The sequence below is a fragment of the Lissotriton vulgaris genome, chromosome 6 (genome assembly GCF_964263255.1).
Source record: "Lissotriton vulgaris chromosome 6, aLisVul1.2, whole genome shotgun sequence".
Classification (NCBI taxonomy): Eukaryota; Metazoa; Chordata; class Amphibia; order Caudata; family Salamandridae; genus Lissotriton; species Lissotriton vulgaris.
Window position 1 is genome coordinate 311,721,046 of NC_141694.1, and position 21,028 is coordinate 311,742,073.

Genomic DNA, 21,028 nt, shown 5'->3' on the forward strand with positions numbered 1-21,028 from the left:
AAGTGCTGGACACTAAACCTAAAGAATTTACTATTCCAACTCCAATCACCATTTAATTAGGGTAAGTGCTGGACACTGAACCTATTTAATTTACTATTCCAACTCCAATCACCATTTAATTAGGGTAAGTGCTGGACACTGAACCTATTTAATTTACTATTCCAACTCCAATCACCATTTAATTAGGGTAAGTGCTGGACACTGAACCTATTTAATTTACTATTCCAACTCCAATCACCATTTAATTAGGGTAAGTGCTGGACACTGAACCTATTTAATTTACTATTCCAACTCCAATCACCCTTTAATTAGGGTAAGTGCTGGACACTAAACCTATTTAATTTACTATTCCAACTCCAATCACCATTTAATTAGGGTAAGTGCTGGACACTAAACCTATTTAATTTACTATTCCAACTCCAATCACCATTTAATTAGAGTAAGTGCTGGACACTAAACCTAAAGAATTTACTATTCCAACTCCAATCACCATTTAATTAGGGTAAGTGCTGGACACTGAACCTATTTAATTTACTATTCCAACTCCAATCACCATTTAATTAGGGTAAGTGCTGGACACTGAACCTATTTAATTTACTATTCCAACTCCAATCACCATTTAATTAGAGTAAGTGCTGGACACTAAACCTAAAGAATTTACTATTCCAACTCCAATCACCATTTAATTAGGGTAAGTGCTGGACACTGAACATATTTAATTTACTATTCCAACTCCAATCACCATTTAATTAGGGTAAGTGCTGGACACTGAACCTATTTAATTTACTACTCCAACTCCAATCACCATTTAATTAGGGTAAGTGCTGGACACAGAACCTATTTAATTTACTATTCCAACTCCAATTACCATTTAATTAGGGTAAGTGCTGGACACTGAACCTATTTAATTTACTATTCCAACACCAATCACCATTTAATTAGAGTAAGTGCTGGACACTGAACCTATTTAATTTACTATTCCAACTCCAATCACCATTTAATTAAAGTAAGTGCTGGACACTAAACCTATTTAATTTACTATTCCAACTCCAATCACCATTTAATTAGAGTAAGTGCTGGACACTAAACCTAAATAATTTACTATTCCAACTCCAATCACCATTTAATTAGGGTAAGTGCTGGACACTGAACCTATTTAATTTACTATTCCAACTCCAATCACCATTTAATTAGAATAAGTGCTGGACACTAAACCTAAAGAATTTACTATTCCAACTCCAATCACCATTTAATTAGGGTAAGTGCTAGACACTGAACTATTTAATTTACTATTCCAACTCCAATCACCATTTAATTAGGGTAAGTGCTGGACACTGAACCTATTTAATTTACTATTCCAGCTCCAATCACCATTTAATTAGGGTAAGTGCTGGACACTGAACCTATTTAATTTACTATTCCAACTCTAATCACCATTTAATTAGGGTAAGTGCTGGACACTGAACCTATTTAATTTACTATTCCAACTCCAATCACCATTTAATTAGTGTAAGTGCTGGACACTGAACCTATTTAATTTACTATTCCAACTCCAATCACCCTTTAATTAGGGTAAGTGCTGGACACTAAACCTATTTAATTTACTATTCCAACTCCAATCACCATTTAATTAGGGTAAGTGCTGGACACTAAACCTATTTAATTTACTATTCCAACTCCAATCACCATTTAATTAGAGTAAGTGCTGGACACTAAACCTAAAGAATTTGCTATTCCAACTCCAATCACCATTTAATTAGGGTAAGTGCTGGACACTGAACCTATTTAATTTACTATTCCAACTCCAATCACCATTTAATTAGGGTAAGTGCTGGACACTGAACCTATTTAATTTACTATTCCAACTCCAATCACCATTTAATTAGAGTAAGTGCTGGACACTAAACCTAAAGAATTTACTATTCCAACTCCAATCACCATTTAATTAGGGTAAGTGCTGGACACTGAACCTATTTAATTTACTATTCCAACTCCAATCACCATTTAATTAGGGTAAGTGCTGGACACTGAACCTATTTAATTTACTATTCCAACTCCAATCACCATTTAATTAGGGTAAGTGCTGGACACTGAACCTATTTAATTTACTATTCCAACTCCAATCACCATTTAATTAGTGTAAGTGCTGGACACTGAACCTATTTAATTTACTATTCCAACTCCAATCACCCTTTAATTAGGGTAAGTGCTGGACACTAAACCTATTTAATTTACTATTCCAACTCCAATCACCATTTAATTAGGGTAAGTGCTGGACACTAAACCTATTTAATTTACTATTCCAACTCCAATCACCATTTAATTAGAGTAAGTGCTGGACACTAAACCTAAAGAATTTACTATTCCAACTCCAATCACCATTTAATTAGGGTAAGTGCTGGACACTGAACCTATTTAATTTACTATTCCAACTCCAATCACCATTTAATTAGGGTAAGTGCTGGACACTGAACCTATTTAATTTACTATTCCAACTCCAATCACCATTTAATTAGAGTAAGTGCTGGACACTAAACCTAAAGAATTTACTATTCCAACTCCAATCACCATTTAATTAGGGTAAGTGCTGGACACTGAACATATTTAATGTACTATTCCAACTCCAATCACCATTTAATTAGGGTAAGTGCTGGACACTGCACCCATTTAATTTACTACTCCAACTCCAATCACCATTTAATTAGGGTAAGTGCTGGACACAGAACCTATTTAATTTACTATTCCAACTCCAATTACCATTTAATTAGGGTAAGTGCTGGACACTGAACCTATTTAATTTACTATTCCAATTCCAATCACCATTTAATTAGAGTAAGTGCTGGACACTGAACCTTTTTAATTTACTATTCCAACTCCAATCACCATTTAATTAAAGTAAGTGCTGGGCACTAAACCTATTTAATTTACTATTCCAACTCCAATCACCATTTAATTAGAGTAAGTGCTGGACACTAAACCTAAATAATTTACTATTCCAACTCCAATCACCATTTAATTAGGGTAAGTGCTGGACACTGAACCTATTTAATTTAATATTCCAACTCCAATCACCATTTAATTAGAATAAGTGCTGGACACTAAACCTAAAGAATTTACTATTCCAACTCCAATCACCATTTAATTAGGGTAAGTGCTGGACACTGAACTTATTTAATTTACTATTCCAACTCCAATCACCATTTAATTAGGGTAAGTGCTGGACACTGAACCTATTTAATTTACTATTCCAACTCCAATCACCATTTAATTAGGGTAAGTGCTGGACACTGAACCTATTTAATTTACTATTCCAACTCCAATCACCATTTCATTAGGGTAAGTGCTGGACACTGAACCTATTTAATTTACTATTCCAACTCCAATCACCATTTAGTTAGGGTAAGTGCTGGACACTGAACCTATTTAATTTACTATTCCAACTCCAATCACCATTTAATTAGAGTAAGTGCTGGACACTAAACCTAAAGAATTTACTATTCCAACTCCAATCACCATTTAATTAGGGTAAGTGCTGGACACTGAACCTATTTAATTTACTATTCCAACTCTAATCACCATTTAATTAGGGTAAGTGCTGGACACTGAACCTATTTAATTTACTATTCCAACTCCAATCACCATTTAATTAGGGTAAGTGCTGGACACTGAACCTATTTAATTTACTATTCCAACTCCAATTACCATTTAATTAGGGTAAGTGCTGGACACTGAACCTATTTAATTTACTATTCAAACTCCAATCACCATTTAATTAGAGTAAGTGCTGGACACTGAACCTATTTAATTTACTATTCCAACTCCAATCACCATTTAATTAGGGTAATTGCTGGACACTGAACCTATTTATTTTACTATTCCAACTCCAATCACCATTTAATTAGAGTAAGTGCTGGACACTGAACCTAAATAATTTACTACTCCAACTCCAATCACCATTTAATTAGGGTAAGTGCTGGACACTGAACCTATTTAATTTACTATTCCAACTCCAATCACCATTTAATTAGAATAAGTGCTGGACACTAAACCTAAAGAATTTACTATTCCAACTCCAATCACCATTTAATTAGGGTAAGTGCTGGACACTGAACCTATTTAATTTACTATTCCAACTCCAATCACCATTTAATTAGGGTAAGTGCTGGACACTGAACCTATTTAATTTACTATTCCAACTCCAATCACCATTTAATTAGGGTAAGTGCTGGACACTGAACCTATTTAATTTACTATACCAACTCCAATCACCATTTAATTAGGGTAAGTGCTGGACACTGAACCTATTTAATTTACTATTCCAACTCCAATCACCATTTAATTAGGGTAAGTGCTGGACACTGAACCTATTTAATTTACTATTCCAACTCCAATCACCATTTAATTAGTGTAAGTGCTGGACACTGAACCTATTTAATTTACTATTCCAACTCCAATCACCATTTAATTAGGGTAAGTGCTGGACACTGATCCTATTTAATTTACTATTCCAACTCCAATCACCATTAATTAGGGTAAGTGCTGGACACTAAACCTATTTGATTTACTATTCCAACTCCAATCACCATTTAATTAGGGTAAGTGCTGGACACTGAACCTATTTAATTTACTATTCCAACTCCAATCACCATTTAATTAGGGTAAGTGCTGGACACTAAACCTATTTAATTTACTATTCCAACTCCAATCACCATTTAATTAGGGTAAGTGCTGGACACTGAACCTATTTAATTTACTATTCCAACTCCAATCACCATTTAATTAGAGTAAGTGCTGGACACTAAACCTAAAGAATTTACTATTCCAACTCCAATCACCATTTAATTAGGGTAAGTGCTGGACACTGAACCTATTTAATTTACTATTCCAACTCTAATCACCATTTAATTAGGGTAAGTGCTGGACACTGAACCTATTTAATTCACTATTCCAACTCCAATCACCATTTAATTAGGGTAAGTGCTGGACACTGAACCTATTTAATTTACTATTCCAACTCCAATTACCATTTAATTAGGGTAAGTGCTGGACACTGAACCTATTTAATTTACTATTCAAACTCCAATCACCATTTAATTAGAGTAAGTGCTGGACACTGAACCTATTTAATTTACTATTCCAACTCCAATCACCATTTAATTAGGGTAATTGCTGGACACTGAACCTATTTAATTTACTATTCCAACTCCAATCACCATTTAATTAGAGTAAGTGCTGGACACTGAACCTAAATAATTTACTATTCCAACTCCAATCACCATTTAATTAGGGTAAGTGCTGGACACTGAACCTATTTAATTTACTATTCCAACTCCAATCACCATTTAATTAGAATAAGTGCTGGACACTAAACCTAAAGAATTTACTATTCCAACTCCAATCACCATTTAAGTAGGGTAAGTGCTGGACACTGAACCTATTTAATTTACTATTCCAACTCCAATCACCATTTAATTAGGGTAAGTGCTGGACACTGAACCTATTTAATTTACTATTCCAACTCCAATCACCATTTAATTAGGGTAAGTGCTGGACACTGAACCTATTTAATTTACTATTCCAACTCCAATCACCATTTAATTAGGGTAAGTGCTGGACACTGAACCTATTTAATTTACTATTCCTACTCCAATCACCATTTAATTAGGGTAAGTGCTGGACACTGAACCTATTTAATTTACTATTCCAACTCCAATCACCATTTAATTAGTGTAAGTGCTGGACACTGAACCTATTTAATTTACTATTCCAACTCCAATCACCATTTATTTAGGGTAAGTGCTGGACACTGAACCTATTTAATTTACTATTCCAACTCCAATCACCATTTAATTAGGGTAAGTGTTGGACACTAAACCTATTTGATTTACTATTCCAACTCCAATCACCATTTAATTAGGGTAAGTGCTGGACACTGAACCTATTTAATTTACTATTCCAACTCCAATCACCATTCAATTAGAGTAAGTGCTGGACACTAAACCTAAAGAATTTACTATTCCAACTCCAATCACCATTTAATTAGGGTAAGTGCTGGACACTGAACCTATTTAATTTACTATTCCAACTCCAATCCCCATTTTATTAGGGTAAGTGCTGGACACTGAACCTATTTAATTTAGTATTACAAATCCAATCAACACTTAATTCAGGTAAGTGCTGGAGACTTTTCCTATTTAATGTACTTGTAATATTTCGTATGTACTAACATACTATTTCAAACAATATCCATACTTATCCACTATATACCCAATAAAAAAATATAAAACAGGAATCATATTTTTTGTTTACGAAATTTAGAATTTTAAAATCACAATTGAAATTTTAAAAAAGTAATATAAAAAATTTGTAATTTTATTTAAAAATACCATATTATTTTCCAAAAAATACCCACTATATACCCAATAACACACTAGCAAACATTATGTTGTATTTTATTCAATTTCGTATTTTTTGAAATTTTCAATACCTTTCGATTTTTTATTTTAAATTTACAAAAAATTTCGAAATTTTTACTAGTGTTTTCAACAATTTTTCTAAAACACTACCCACCCTTTACCCCTATAAACACTATAACCCACTACTAAACATTATTATACTATATTTTTTAACATTTTAAATCCAACAACATCCACTATATACCCAATAATACACTAGCAACATTAAACATAAATAATTATTTTTCTATACAATTCCGCAATAATCTGAAATTTTTAAAATTTTTCGAAATTTTGCAATTTTTTTTAAAATACAAAATTTTTAATTACATTTTTAAACTATAAATTTTTAATACACTACCCACCCTTAACCCCTATAAACACTATAACCCGCTACTAACAAAAACTTTTAATACACATTATTAATACACGAATATTTACAACTTCTTCTCTATATTATAATATTTTATATTTTATAATTATTAATAAGAATATATTTTTAAATGATATACATTTTAATACACTACCCACCCTTATCCCCTATAAACTCTACATCCCGCTCCTAAACATTTTACATAATTTATTTCACTAATAATTAATACTGAAATTATATATACACAACATTTTACTATATACCCAATAATACACTAGCAAACATTAAACATAAATCATTATTTTTCTATACAATTTCGCAAAAATCAGAATTTTTTTTAAATTTCGAAATTTTACAAATTTATTTAAAATACGAAATTTATAATTACATTTTTACACTATAAATTTTTAATACACTACCCACCCTTATCCCCTATAAACACTATAACCCGCTACTAAACATTAACAAAAACTTTTAATACACATTATTAATACACGAATATTTACAACTTCTTCTCTATATTATAATATTTTATATTTTATAATTATTAATAAGAATATATTTTTAAATGATATACATTTTAATACACTACCCACCCTTATCCCCTATAAACTCTACATCCCGCTCCTAAACATTTTACATAATTTATTTCACTAATAATTAATACTGAAATTATATATACACAACATTTTACTATATACCCAATAATACACTAGCAAACATTAAACATAAATCATTATTTTTCTATACAATTTCGCAAAAATCGGAATTTTTTTTAAATTTCGAAATTTTACAAATTTATTTAAAATACGAAATTTATAATTACATTTTTACACTATAAATTTTTAATACACTACCCACCCTTATCCCCTATAAACACTATAACCCGCTACTAAACATTAACAAAAACTTTTAATACACATTATTAATACACGAATATTTACAACTTCTTCTCTATATTTTAATATTATATATTTTAAAATTATTAATAAGAATATATTTTTAAATTATATACATTTTAATACACTACCCACCCTTATCCCCTATAAACTCTACATCCCGCTCCTAAACATTTTACATAATTTATTTCACTAATAATTAATACTGAAATTATATATACACAACATTTTACTATATCATTACTTAAAATACTTAAAAAAATTACTTTAAAATGTCGATATTTTTAACAATCGATATTTTTTGCTTCGATATTTCCTATTCCGAAATTAATGTCATCGATATTATTTACACACACATAAATCGATATTTTTAACGTCGATATTTTGGTTGTCGATATTACTTACCTTCGATTTTTCAGACTCAATATTTTGGCTAATCGATATTATCAACTCGATATTTTGACTGTGTACCGCAGAGGCCACAAGACAGCATGTCAAGAAGTAAGGAGGTGGGTGAAGGGACATTTCTTCAAAATACAGACAGCAAAGGCTATTCTTTGAGGCGGACCTGGGTCCTACATCCCCCTTGATGAGTATATCCTCTCCAAAATGCACCCTAAACTGATATAAGGCCCACCAGTTTAAGGACAAACTAGACCCCTTAATTTTTATTTTAGTTTTATATTTCACACGCTTGTCACCTTCTTCTACACCCTCCACTCCCTCCGAAAGTTTGGTACCCATGTCACACTTGGCACTCACACACATACATTTCACCTATTTCAAGGTATTAATGATTAGGCTAACATTTTTTAAGAGTTCACAGTTAAAACGCATAACTAACATCAGCTGGAGCAGCAGTGAAATCTACAATGACAGGGTGATAACCAGGACATTCGTCAAAATGTATCCTCACCACAAGCACTCAAGAATGACTTCCGTATGTTAATATACAAAAAGCAGGGCAATCACGATAAATAACACAAAGAACGTGGGCAAATTTACGTCGAGCAAGGTAAGGGTTCCTACTGGAGGCCTCATTTATGAGAAATGACGCTTCGCTGGGTGAAAGCAGCAATGCATCACTTCTCAGTGTGCACTCCTTGCGACATACCTGATGCGTCATATTTACTGTATGACGCATCATGTCGCAAAGAGTTACAGATAAGTCAGTATTTCTGACGTATCTGTGACGCATTGCTGGAGTGTGTCGCAAAAGTGACGCAACTCCAGCAATGTGTCCTTTCACATAGGGCAAACCCCATGTGAAAGGGCCTGCGTCAGTCTTATTCCTGCTGTGAGGTAGGCGTTAGATTTTGAGGCAACAGCGTCCTAGAAATGACGCAGTGACATCTCATAGATTTCACTGCGTCACTTCTACGGGGCTTTTTGCAGGGGAACGCCCCCCCCTGCATACATTATACCTGACGCAGGTCTAATGTAGCGCAGGGGTTTACAAAGTGAGGCATCTGCTTAGATGTGTCACTTTGTAAATAGTGCGCAACAGGAGGCATGTGTTACGCCGCCAATGCATCACAAAAAGTGACCCATCGGAAGTGCAAAACTGACGCAAGGCCTCATAAATGAGGTTCTGGATGTTTATACCAACTAGTATGGAAATACAATCAAGAGAAAGGTATTAAAGTCTTTTCCATCTGATGCTGAAATAAGTTTCACAGGATATTTGAAACATATAGGCAAGCATAATGACAAAGAATACTAAAGTACGTAGATGTGAATTGAATCATGACGAAGTAGGAAGACAAAGCAGAACGCATATATTGTTAAATACTTCAATTGTAAAAATCCAAGGTGATAGATCCATTAAAGACAAAGCAGTGCAATGTTCCAGTCAGTGACAAAAGTGAAAGCACAATTAAAAGTAGTCCATTAGAACGGTGGCTGTCAGATACACCACACTAGCATTAATTATATTGGGAAGCATTTTATGTGTGTACAATGTTCAAATATACTGGTATTACCATTGTCCAAAGTGCTAAAATGTTGACATTTTGACCCCAATCGGTTAGTTAACTGGTGCAATATTTGGATAAGTTCTAAGACAGTTTAGGCTGCAGCAACCTAACATACACAATTGTGTCAATGCCAGAGGCACTAGAGTGGCCGTACAAAATCAACATCCAAGGTACACAAAGAAAGGCAAGGGCTTTCTCTAGTGGAGCTGACACCCAAGCACAATCCACTCGCAAACTCACCACTTCAACATCCATAACCTCAGTAACAAGCTCCAAGGGGCCCATTATGGGACTACAATGACAGGTGCCTCCAACGAAGGACTAAACCTAGATCTGTGACTGGGGTGAATGTTATGCCATTGTGCAACATTCCGTCCATCATCTTGTGTGTTTTGCTGTTCACCCTATGTGGGAAGGGTATGCCCAGATGTGGGTCCCGTGCTCACTAAGCCACTGGAGTCAAGCTATCCTGGCTGAAGACGGCTGATAGCCAGAAACCGGTCCTAGGATACTTGATTCCGGTCCAAGGAAGACATGGCTTGGCAGTTCGGGCTGGACTGTTTCCATGCGGCACAGAGTCAAGATTGATTTGCGGGGGAGGAGCTACGCTAGCAAACAAGATGGCTGCTTAGGCTCCCGGCCGCGCCGACCTCTGTATCCTGCCAGATGAAGTGAATATGGTCGGTACTGAGCGAGGAGAAATGGACCAGACGGAGTGTGAGCGGTCGCTGAAGACAGTATTGGCAGCCAAGGGGGCATTTCATTCACATATGGATGCCCTGGTTCACAAAATGGTTACGGGCCTATTTGAGATGGGGTGTGTGGAACCGGTCCCTGCTCCACTGCAGGAACTGCAACCAGCTACGATTCACATGACGACCATTTTGATTCTGGACGAGGACCCCGTGCGACAAGAGGCGCCGAAGCCTTTGGTCAGTACTCTGGAGAATCATGAACCCGGTGTTTCGAACATATTGCTACGCCTACCATCATTGCTGAATTTGGGAGAATCGATTGGCGTTCCCTTCCCTGAGACTCCTGTTGGTGATTGTTCTTGGACTTCAGTTTCATACTTTCCCTCTTTGGTGACTATACGATTGTAGAGAAAACAACATTGGGACTATCCGCCCATGAGGGAGCGTTTCTGTGCGGATGGGGTTCTTGAGTACTTACTGGCTTTGATTTGTTGTGGACTGAATTTTTTCGGACTCTTTTTGCACTTTGATTCTCCTGTAGACGTAGTGGGTTCGCATGATGGTTCGGAAGGGCCAAGGCTGAGATCGATTGACCGGAGTTGGTACTATGGCCTTAATGGATGTGGGATTTGTAACTATTGGACTCACAGGAGGCTGGGCGGTGTATCACAGCTCCCCCTAATTTACTTTTTCTGTAATCTCAGATAAAGTTGTATTTTCATCATAGGGGGTGCTTGTCTCTGGCGGGGGGGGGGGAGAAGGGGACCGGGAGCCCATATGGAAATGCCATCCCCCATTTTTTCTCATTCCTACTTTTAGAACTTAGTTAGTTAGGGTGACAGGCACACTGCTAGTTGGGGTTAGGCGATAGCCATATGCAGGGGTGCAGGGTGAGGGGATGGGTTTATTGTTTTATTTCTGGTTTTTGTTCTTATGGTTTTCTTTTTCCTCATTTTTTCTTTAGTCTCTCCCTTATTAGTAATATTGGTGAAATATCCTGATTTTGTTTAAATTCCAGTGTCTGGTTGCCATGCTTCTTCTACTATTCTGATTTCATGGGTCGGCGGAATCTGAGGGCCTGCGCTTAGTTGTTTGTTGATTGTAATGCTGCAAATCCTGCTTCGTACTCACTAGCGCAGGCGTTTCGGCGATTCTTCTGTTGTTCCACGTCTATCCTGTTATTGTACCTGTCCATCCTATTATTATGTATGAATGCATGGCACCGGATATGTCTATTCTTTTTCCTTGTTTTTAAAATAATAAAAAGATTTATAAAAAAAAGATTGATTTGCATGGGGTGGCTTGGTGAGCAAAATAACGATGGATTAAATCCAGATCTGTGACTGGGGGTGAATGTTTTGCCTTTGTGCAACATTCCGTCCATCACCTTGTGTTTAACTGGCAAAGCACCACAAGACTTCTAACTAGACTAGTCCTTGTAAAACATAGTTAACATTCCTGGTTCAACTTAAAAAGCAGTGGTCTTGAGTATATTGTGTAAAATCTCTTACCTGTTTTAAAGGACATGGACCCAGTTGCATCAGACACATCTAGCTTCTTAAAGTAATGTGGATCACCCCTTGCCTGAAAACAGCCACACAATCCATGAATATCTCATCAAAACCCTTGCTGACTCATCCTCATAATAGCAAAATAAATGTATATTCATCCATCCCAATCCTTTGAATGTATTAGGTAATTTTTGGTACTTTTGGAAAAAAATATCCCATTTGCCTTTAATTCAATAATGTGTTTTCAAACTCAGTATTATATTACATTTTATAATACTGAGACAAACATATATCAACATAAATGCCCTCACATGCTGGACAGAGTATCTACACAACAAAATTAGACATTTAAAAAGGGTGGTTTATATATTTTTAATTAAGTATTTACTCCTTGTGCAAAAATTATTGAATGAGACAGTCCAAGGGAATGGGAAAAGGGAAAAACAGTGCCTTATTTCAGGGTGGAAAAGTGAATTTGAAGAGGGGTGATTAACCGAAGAAAGAGATGTCAGAGAACATATCTATTTAAAGGGTGAAAAGAGGAACATATAGGAAATGATTAACCTTCTCAAAAAAGTCCAAATGTAACACTGAAAGTCCTAAAGTCAACTGTTTAAAGATAAGTCAAGTAGCCCAGCAGGAAAGGAAAGTATTTCCCTCATCCCAGCTGGTTTGTGAGAGCTGCTGTTCTTGCTTGGGGGTAAACGTAGTTAGTCACCCTCAGGTTTCAACAGTAACTTCCCCACCACATAACGTATCTTCAGACAAGGCATTTCATGGTAGGACATGACCCCCCCCCCCCGAGGCATCTGAGCACATTGGGTAGGTGTGAAAACACCTTGCATAGGTATACCTTGAGATATTACACCAGTAAGGGCCTTCTTACGAGTTTGGCGGTTCCATAGACCGCAGTATCGGTGATGGCGGTCCAAGAGTGAAATGCTTAGCAGTTCAACCATCGTATTACAAGTTGGGCAGAATGATTTAGGGAAGATCGCCACTGGACCGCCAAGACCACCAGCAGATCGCCGACCACCGATTTCACGATCTGGAAAAGGCAGCCCCCATAGGGCTGTACGTGGGAGCTGAGCCGCTGTGCGTATTATGAGTTGCCTAATCCACGAGCCTGCTTCAAGGTTGTGGTGATGAAGGATTTGAAGTGGCTACCCAACCCTTCCTCCTTCTTCCAGGCAGAGTCCGACATGGATCCTTGTCTCCAGGTTCCTCCTACTCAGTAGGATCTTCACCCCAAGGATTACGATGATAGAGCGCGCAGGTCACCCGACTATAAATTTACCATACTCACCTAGGCCCATAATCAATTTCACATTTACTTAACCAGGTAACCTTCGCTCTACTACCAGTCTATTTTATTTACTAGTTCCTATACCATTGACTTACCAATCCTTGTCGCTGGTACCTTTAAACCTATTGGATTAGGGTGTTAGCATAATAGGAAAATAACATTTACACTCATATAATAACCACAGACTCGAGAAGTTTTAAAACTCTTTATCTAAGTTTCATAAAAGGTCATGATCCAAAGATTGAAAGCAATAAGACTGTCAATAACAAGTATTAGAAATAATGTATAACTATGCAAAAGATATATTATGGCAATCATTTAGCAAATTTAAGGGAGGGTAAAAACAAGGAACATGCTATTTAATAAAACAGTTACACAATTCCCTAAGGGTGGGTAAGGAAAAGGAACATACTAAATAACATAGCTTTAAGCAATTTTCAAAAGGTGGGTAAAAAGAGGGAACATAATGTGCAATCACGAAAACAATCTGACCATATAACTATAGGGGAGGTAAGAAAATGGAACACGCTATTAAATCAAATAACCAAACTTAAACACTTTCAAAGGGAGGGTGAGAAAAAGGAAAACCTATTATGCAATCATGAAAACGTTTATCATTCAACTATAAGAAGGGTAAGAAAAGTGGAACATTCTATTAAATCAGAGAATAAATTGATCACTTACTACAGGGAATGGGTAAGAGAAAAAGGAACATATGCAATCAAAAGTTTAACGAAAATGTTGCAAGTGTAGGGATCCCCAATTTTGATTGGTCAAGGAGGAGGAGAGGTCATCATACCACACTAAATTCTGATACTTCAGTGTTGAATATTAATTTTTACGTTCCTGCCCATCAATTTATTTTTCACATGACATATTCATTCCACCTAACAATGGAGAATTTAACATTGAATACATTGTAATATTTGAGTACAGTTTAGCTTCTTCTAGCAGGGTTAGGGGTCAGCTTCCCAGGCGCATCTCGGCTGTGACTGTCTTTGGCTTCTGTTCAATGACACACGGGTTCAGTTCCTTGCCAGGCTCGATCATGCGCAGAAAGACTTTCAAGATGGAGTAATGACAACCTCCCAGGCCCAACGATTACGATACATGAAAAGTAGAAAGAAACAGTTTTAGAACACAGAATACATTAATACACTGTATACCATGTATTTCTACTCTATACCCATTATCCTAATTTTAACTATAGCATTAGGATTAGGCAGAACGAACATCTTAGCAAAAGCAGCAGTGCAAGCTTCTTGCATGTGAGAACATAGAGCAACCATATTAACACTAGTGCGCAGAAGCGTCAAATTTCCTCCAAAGAAAGGACTACATCATGTCATGTGAGTATGACAGACGCATGCGCAGTAGAAACCCTGGCGTAGCAGCAGCCATTTTAATTGCAAGCGTATTACGGTTAGTAAAACACATAAGCAAGCTTCACTCGTACACCCAATGTTGATATAAAATATGTAGAATTAGTAAAACAAACATGTTGGTTACTCTATTAACGTTATTCGAGCTTCATGAATACGAGCAAGTCGCTTCATGTGCGAATCCTTGCTCCATCAATCCCCTCTTTGATGATATTTTATATCATCACCAATTAATGAAACAGATGCCAACTTTTCACATTTCACCCAATTCAATCTCTTCAAACTTTCTATTCTGCTTCTTCTCATTATTATTATAAGAATTTTTAATTTTCTTATATATTTTGTTATTCATGTCTTCTAACTCGAGTTCATCAACATTTCTTTTTACTCCTCGCCTATTTATGGAGTATTCCTTTTTATGTTTTCGACATTTGCAACAAATTATTATTCCTAAAACTAGTAAGCCTATTCCCGCCTTTGGCATCAGTATTCTAGTCACAAGACCTTTACCTACATTAGAAACCAACTACCTATTGAGGCGAGACCATCAATAAGCCTCTTCCATGCACTATCAACCTCCAGTGGTTTCAGCTCTTTTTCCAAATTAGTAATATTTCTCACATACCTCTTCATTTCAACACTTTTGTCTGGTATGTACGTGCAGCAATGTTGCGCCTTCAACATTCTACAGACTCCGCCCTCTTTTGTCAATAACCTGTCAAGAGCAAGTCGATTTTGTAAAAACCATAGATCTGATCGCAACCAATTCGGTATTGACCATCAAGAAACCTTCAGCAGTGTCGGTTGATAACCGATCCACTACTGTTGACAATTTGCAGATTCCGTGTGTATTTAGAGCCACTCCCACTGTTGGTATCAATGCACTAAATATATAATCTACTATTTCACCAAAACTAGCTCTTTTACTACGTACTAATCTATTAGTTTCTTCATTGTTTCCAGTGATTTTGTCTACATGATATATCTTTGGGAACACTATTGCAAAATAGCAGCTCCCATACCAGTGATCCGGTAATTTGTAGTAAGCCTTGTCCCCACATATATAATAAACTATGGGAAATACAGGTTCAGTCCCATCTTTGAAACCCCAACCTCTAATTTCCTTATAATTATGTTCACATTCACTGGAACCAATGAATATATTGTTATAATAACTATTTCTTTCTCGGTGGAGACAGAGTTTCCCCTTCTTTTCGAAATCCAGCAACATAGCAGCATTAGCTCCACCATTTGAGGTGTTCCCTATACTTTCAGCCCATTTAGGAATTTTATGATTCTTATCATTTGCCTTTCTTTGGAAATTCTCTCTCCTTTTCTCAACCATATTCAAAAATATCTTTTATTTTTCTTGTAATAACCATGTTAAATTATTCTTGTGTGCATCAGCAATACCTATTGTACCTATAGTTAGAAAATATTTACTCATGATGCGTGCTACATTTCTAGTAGTCTGTACAGGATTCAGGTCTCTACGTATAGGAAACTCAGAAAATATCACGTTTAAATTAGAATAATAATACTGCGAAGGTCCTTTCTTATAGAATAAACTAGCTAAAACACTACATGAAATTCCATATGTCAGTGGAAAATGGTGGTATGTCACACCTTCAGCTACTGAAGTAGGCAGCTTCATACAAACATAGCAATCTTCTATCTCCATAGCTTCCACATAGTGTACTTATAGGAGTGCGAATACATTTAAGTGTGTTCTGTTTTTAATTCTCGTATAATGCAGTCCTTCCTCATCTTGTGCTTCTAAGTCTACCTTCTGTTGTCTAATGCTAAGTGCCTTTTCTTGTGTATCTACTCTTTTTGGTGTATCTTTTGTTTGTAACTCTTCTGTATCTAGTGGCAGTTGCTCATTAGTGTCAATTTTTGTATCTTTACTCATCATGTAAGGAATAGCTATTGTTAGTTCTATCCAAACTATAAGTACTATTGCTATACTACATAAACATACTCTGCAGCATGTTTTTAAACAATTTCATTTCAGTCTTCCTTTAACAGTATGATCAGCCATTTCTGACTAAAAGAAATTCAACCCCTCTCTGTAACTTTTACACAGCCTTTACCCTGTGTTAATTTCAGGTTGGTCTCACTTCTTCGTCAGTTTGATTAGTTATCAATTCTTCATCACTTTCGTCACTTATTTCCAAGTTTTCAAAATCTTCCAAAACAAGGTAGGTCCACTCAGGGCCTTTGTATTTATTATTCAGTCTTTTTAATCATGGACTACTCCTTCTTGTTTGTATCACCGGTTGATCAGCTTGACTTGTAATTTCATTCACTTGTTCAGGTTCTTCATTAATTGTCTTCAAACGCAGTCTTAGTCTTTTGACAAATCTAGGCCACTTGTCTCCTTTTCTGAGTCGCTTAGCGGCCCTGTGCTTTGGCCCTCTTTCGATACTCTTTTATTTTCATTCATTTGTGGCACATCTATTTTGATGCTGTCTTCTGTTTCCCTCTCTATTTGACTAGATCCAGGTCTTATTTCATGTTTCTTCTGCCTGGTTACTAACCTGGCCTTGTTCAGGGATCTGCTGAATTTGGCTTTTGTTTGATTCTCTTTCTTTTTCCTGAACACTATTGTCTACTCCTGTCTGGTCGTGCTCAAGCTCTTCGAACTCTTGATTTTCTTCTGCTTGAGCCTCCGCCCTAATTTCTATCTGTCCCTTTTCAGACTCGGAAGTTCTTGGTGGAGTGTTGATTATCTTATCTTTCCCTATCTGCTCCTCCTCAGAATCACTTTTGACTTGTATCTCTATGATCTGAGTACCTTCTTCTACACCTGTCTCGTCCTCACTATCACTCCATCTAGATATGTTTGGCTTCTTGTTCTCTCGTATTCTGCAGGTATGTTGATCACTGGAATCCAATCATCTTGACTGGTGCTCAGTTGTTCTTCTTCAGCGACTTCAGGATCGATAATTTGAGACCCCTCAGCTGCACAACCTTCAGCTTCAGTTTCATCAGCTTCAGTCACCTTTTTTGTATGACTGGCATGAATCCAGTGTGGTGGTAACCAAAATCACTTGTCGTGGTTTTCCCCACTGTGGTGCGAGGCAAGTTTTTCGAGTATGTTTCTTAAGCACTACCCAATCACCTGGGTTCAGGTCATGTGCTGGAGTTGCTGGTCTGGCGACAGCGTCTTCCCCAACCTGGTGAGAGATAGAACGCACTTGGTCAGCCAGTTCTTTGCAGTACTCCAGTACTAAATTATCAGATATATATTGCTCTTCTCATCAGTATCTCATGGGGACTCAAGCCTGTGTTCTGGTCTGGAATACTTCTAAGTCCCATCAGAGCAAGTGGCAAAGCATCTGGCCACTCCAATCGAGTAGACTCATACATTTTTCCCAGTCTTGATTTGATTGTGTCATTCAATTGTTCTACCACTGCAGAAGACTCTGGGCAATATGCACAGTGCAATTTTTGCTTAATTTCGAATGCTTCACAAACTAGACCCATTATTTCAATATTAAAATGTTTTCCTCTATCTGATTCAATTGTTACTGGAAAACCGAAATGTGGTATCAGCTCTCTAAGTAGAAGTTTGGCTACAGTGATGCTATCATTCCTGCGTGTGGGGTAAGCTTCCACCCATTTTGAAAACAGGCAGACAATGACAAGTATGTATTTCAGTCCTCGACAAGGGGGTAACTGTATGAAATCAATCTGCAAACGTATAAAGGGACCCTCTGCCTTCCCAATCTTTTCTGGTAGCACTACTGTTTTCTTCCCTCGATTCATTTGTTGACAAACCAAACACCTCTGGCAGAGTGCCTCTGCTATGTTCCTGAATTTCGTAATAAACCATGACTGTCTGAACAGACATATCATAGCATCTCTTCCCAAATGAGAATCTCTGTGAATCATCCTAGCCATAGGAGCAAGCAGACAGTCTGGTAACACTGGCATTCCATCAAGATAAACAATGACACCATCCTCAACCCTTCTCTGACAACCTAGTTTCCTCCATTCCTCCTTTTCCTTTGGTTCTGCTCCCATTTGCAAGTCTCTCACTTCCTCCCATGTATTCACATCTCCAAGCAACATAAGTTGGCAGCTGTTTCCGCCCACCTCAACTTTCTTGTTAACAGCCATTTTATATTTTGCACAATGTTGGGCTAACTGGTCAGCATACCGATTACCAGCTGTCACTTTGTCATTTCTAGATTTGTGAGCAGCACACTTGACCACAGCCACTTCTTTTGGTAACTGGATTACTTCAAGTAAATCTTTTACGTAATGACCATTTCTATTTGGAGTACCTGAAGAAGTCAGAAACTCTCTTTGCATCCAGAGTTAGCCATAGTCATGCACAGCCCCGTAACCATACTGGTTGTCAGTATCTATGGTTACTTTCCACTTTTTCCCAAATTTGTAGGCCTTTGCCAAGGCAACCAATTCGGCTACTTGTGCAGACTTGACTCCAGGCAAATGGGATGCTTCAACTGGACCTCCCACTGTACACACTGTGTAAGCACAGTGTAAGCAGCGCTCGGACCTCCTTCCTCATGTCTCATACAGGAGCCATCCACAAATAACTCGTAATCTGAATCAATTAATGGCTCTTCTCTTATATCTGGTCGTGGTTTTGTACTATATTCAGTCAAATCAATACAGTCATGTTCAACTTCTCCCTTCATTTCTGCAGTATGTGAATTAGGTAGCAGTGTTGCTGGGTTCAGAATATTACATCTAGCAATGGTTACATTTCCTGCACCTACAAGAATTCTCTCGTACTTAGTCAGACGACTAGGTGTGAGATATTGAGTCTTAGTCCTGGTTAGCAAAATTACAACTGCATGTAGAACATACACAGTTACAGGATGTCCCATTATAATGGACTCACTCTGCTCAAGGCTCATGCAAGTTGCAGCCACTGCTTTCAGACACCCGGGCAATGCAACTGCCACCGGGTCAAGGTTGGAAGACAAATATGCCACCGGACGTCTTACCAAACCATGAATTTGAGTCAAAACTGAAAGTGCACAATTATCTTGTGTGTCACAAAAAAGTGCAAAATCCTTTGAATAGTCAGGCATCCCTAGTGCTGCAGCTGTACACAGACATTCTCGTAACTTCGCAAAAACAGTCATGCTTTCGTCATCCCACTCTACTGGGTCTTTTGCTCTTTTCTTTGTCATTTGTATTTGTATTTGGCTTTGCTAGGACTGCAAATCCCACAATCCATTGCCTACAGTATCCTACAACTCCAAGAAACATTCTGATCTCTTTTTGGGTATGAGGCAAGTCCATGTTTCTAATTATTCTGATTCTCTCTGAGGTAACTCTTCTGACACCTTTTTCTATCTGTTGCCCCAGATATTTCACTTAAGTAGCACAGAATTGTAATTTTTCTGGTGCCACTTTATGTCCTCCTTCACCTAAATGGTTCAGTAAGGCGATAGTATCAACAACACAGTCATATCGAGTTTTAGACGCCACCAGTAAGTCATCTATATACTGGACCAGGACTGACTGTCCAGGCAGTACCAAAGATTCAAGACACTTTTTCAAAATTCGATTAAAAATTGAGGGGCTCCCTGTGTACCCCTGAGGGACACGATTCCAGACATAAACATGACTGTTGAATTCAAATGAGAAAAGACATTTGCTGTCTGGGTGTAATGGAATCGAGAAAAATGCGTGACACAGACCTATGACAGTAAACGATCCAGCCTCCCATGGTATCTGATACAGAATCACCGCAGGATTTGGCATGACTGGACAGCAGGGAACAACAATCTTATTACTTTTTTGGAGGTCTTGTACAACCCTGTACTTGCCACTCGGTTTCTTTATACCAATTATGGGAGAGTTACATGGACTACTCATTATTTCTTGTAAAATGCCTGCTTCAACCAAACGTTTTATTTCTACTGCAACACCTGCTCTTATTTCAGAGCCTATTTTATACTGTCGAGTATTTGGGTAAACTGCATCTTCCTTTATTGTCACTTTTACTGGGTCTACATTTACCATTAGTCCTACATCTTTTCCAGTAAAATCCCACACATTTGGTTTCACTGTCTGTTGCAGTTCTTCTGGTAAGTCCTCTACTGTTAGTCTTTTCATTTCAGTCTCTTGTTTTGCTAATATTAACTTATAAATTCCGTCTTTGTCTGGTGTTTGAATTTCAACACCGCTTGGGGTGCAGAAAATTGTGCAATTCATTTTGCACAACAAGTCATGTCCTAACAAGTTTACAGGACTTGAATCACAAACAACAAATCTATGCATTTCTTTAAAATTCCCTATTGTAACTTCCATTGGTTCTGTAACTGGGGTACTAATTTGTTTATTAGAAATGTCTGCTGTTCTCACAGTAGAACGGGTAGCACCAGTGTCCAATAGAAAGGTGACATAATTTCCTTCAACCTTTCCTTCAATGTATGGCCCTGACT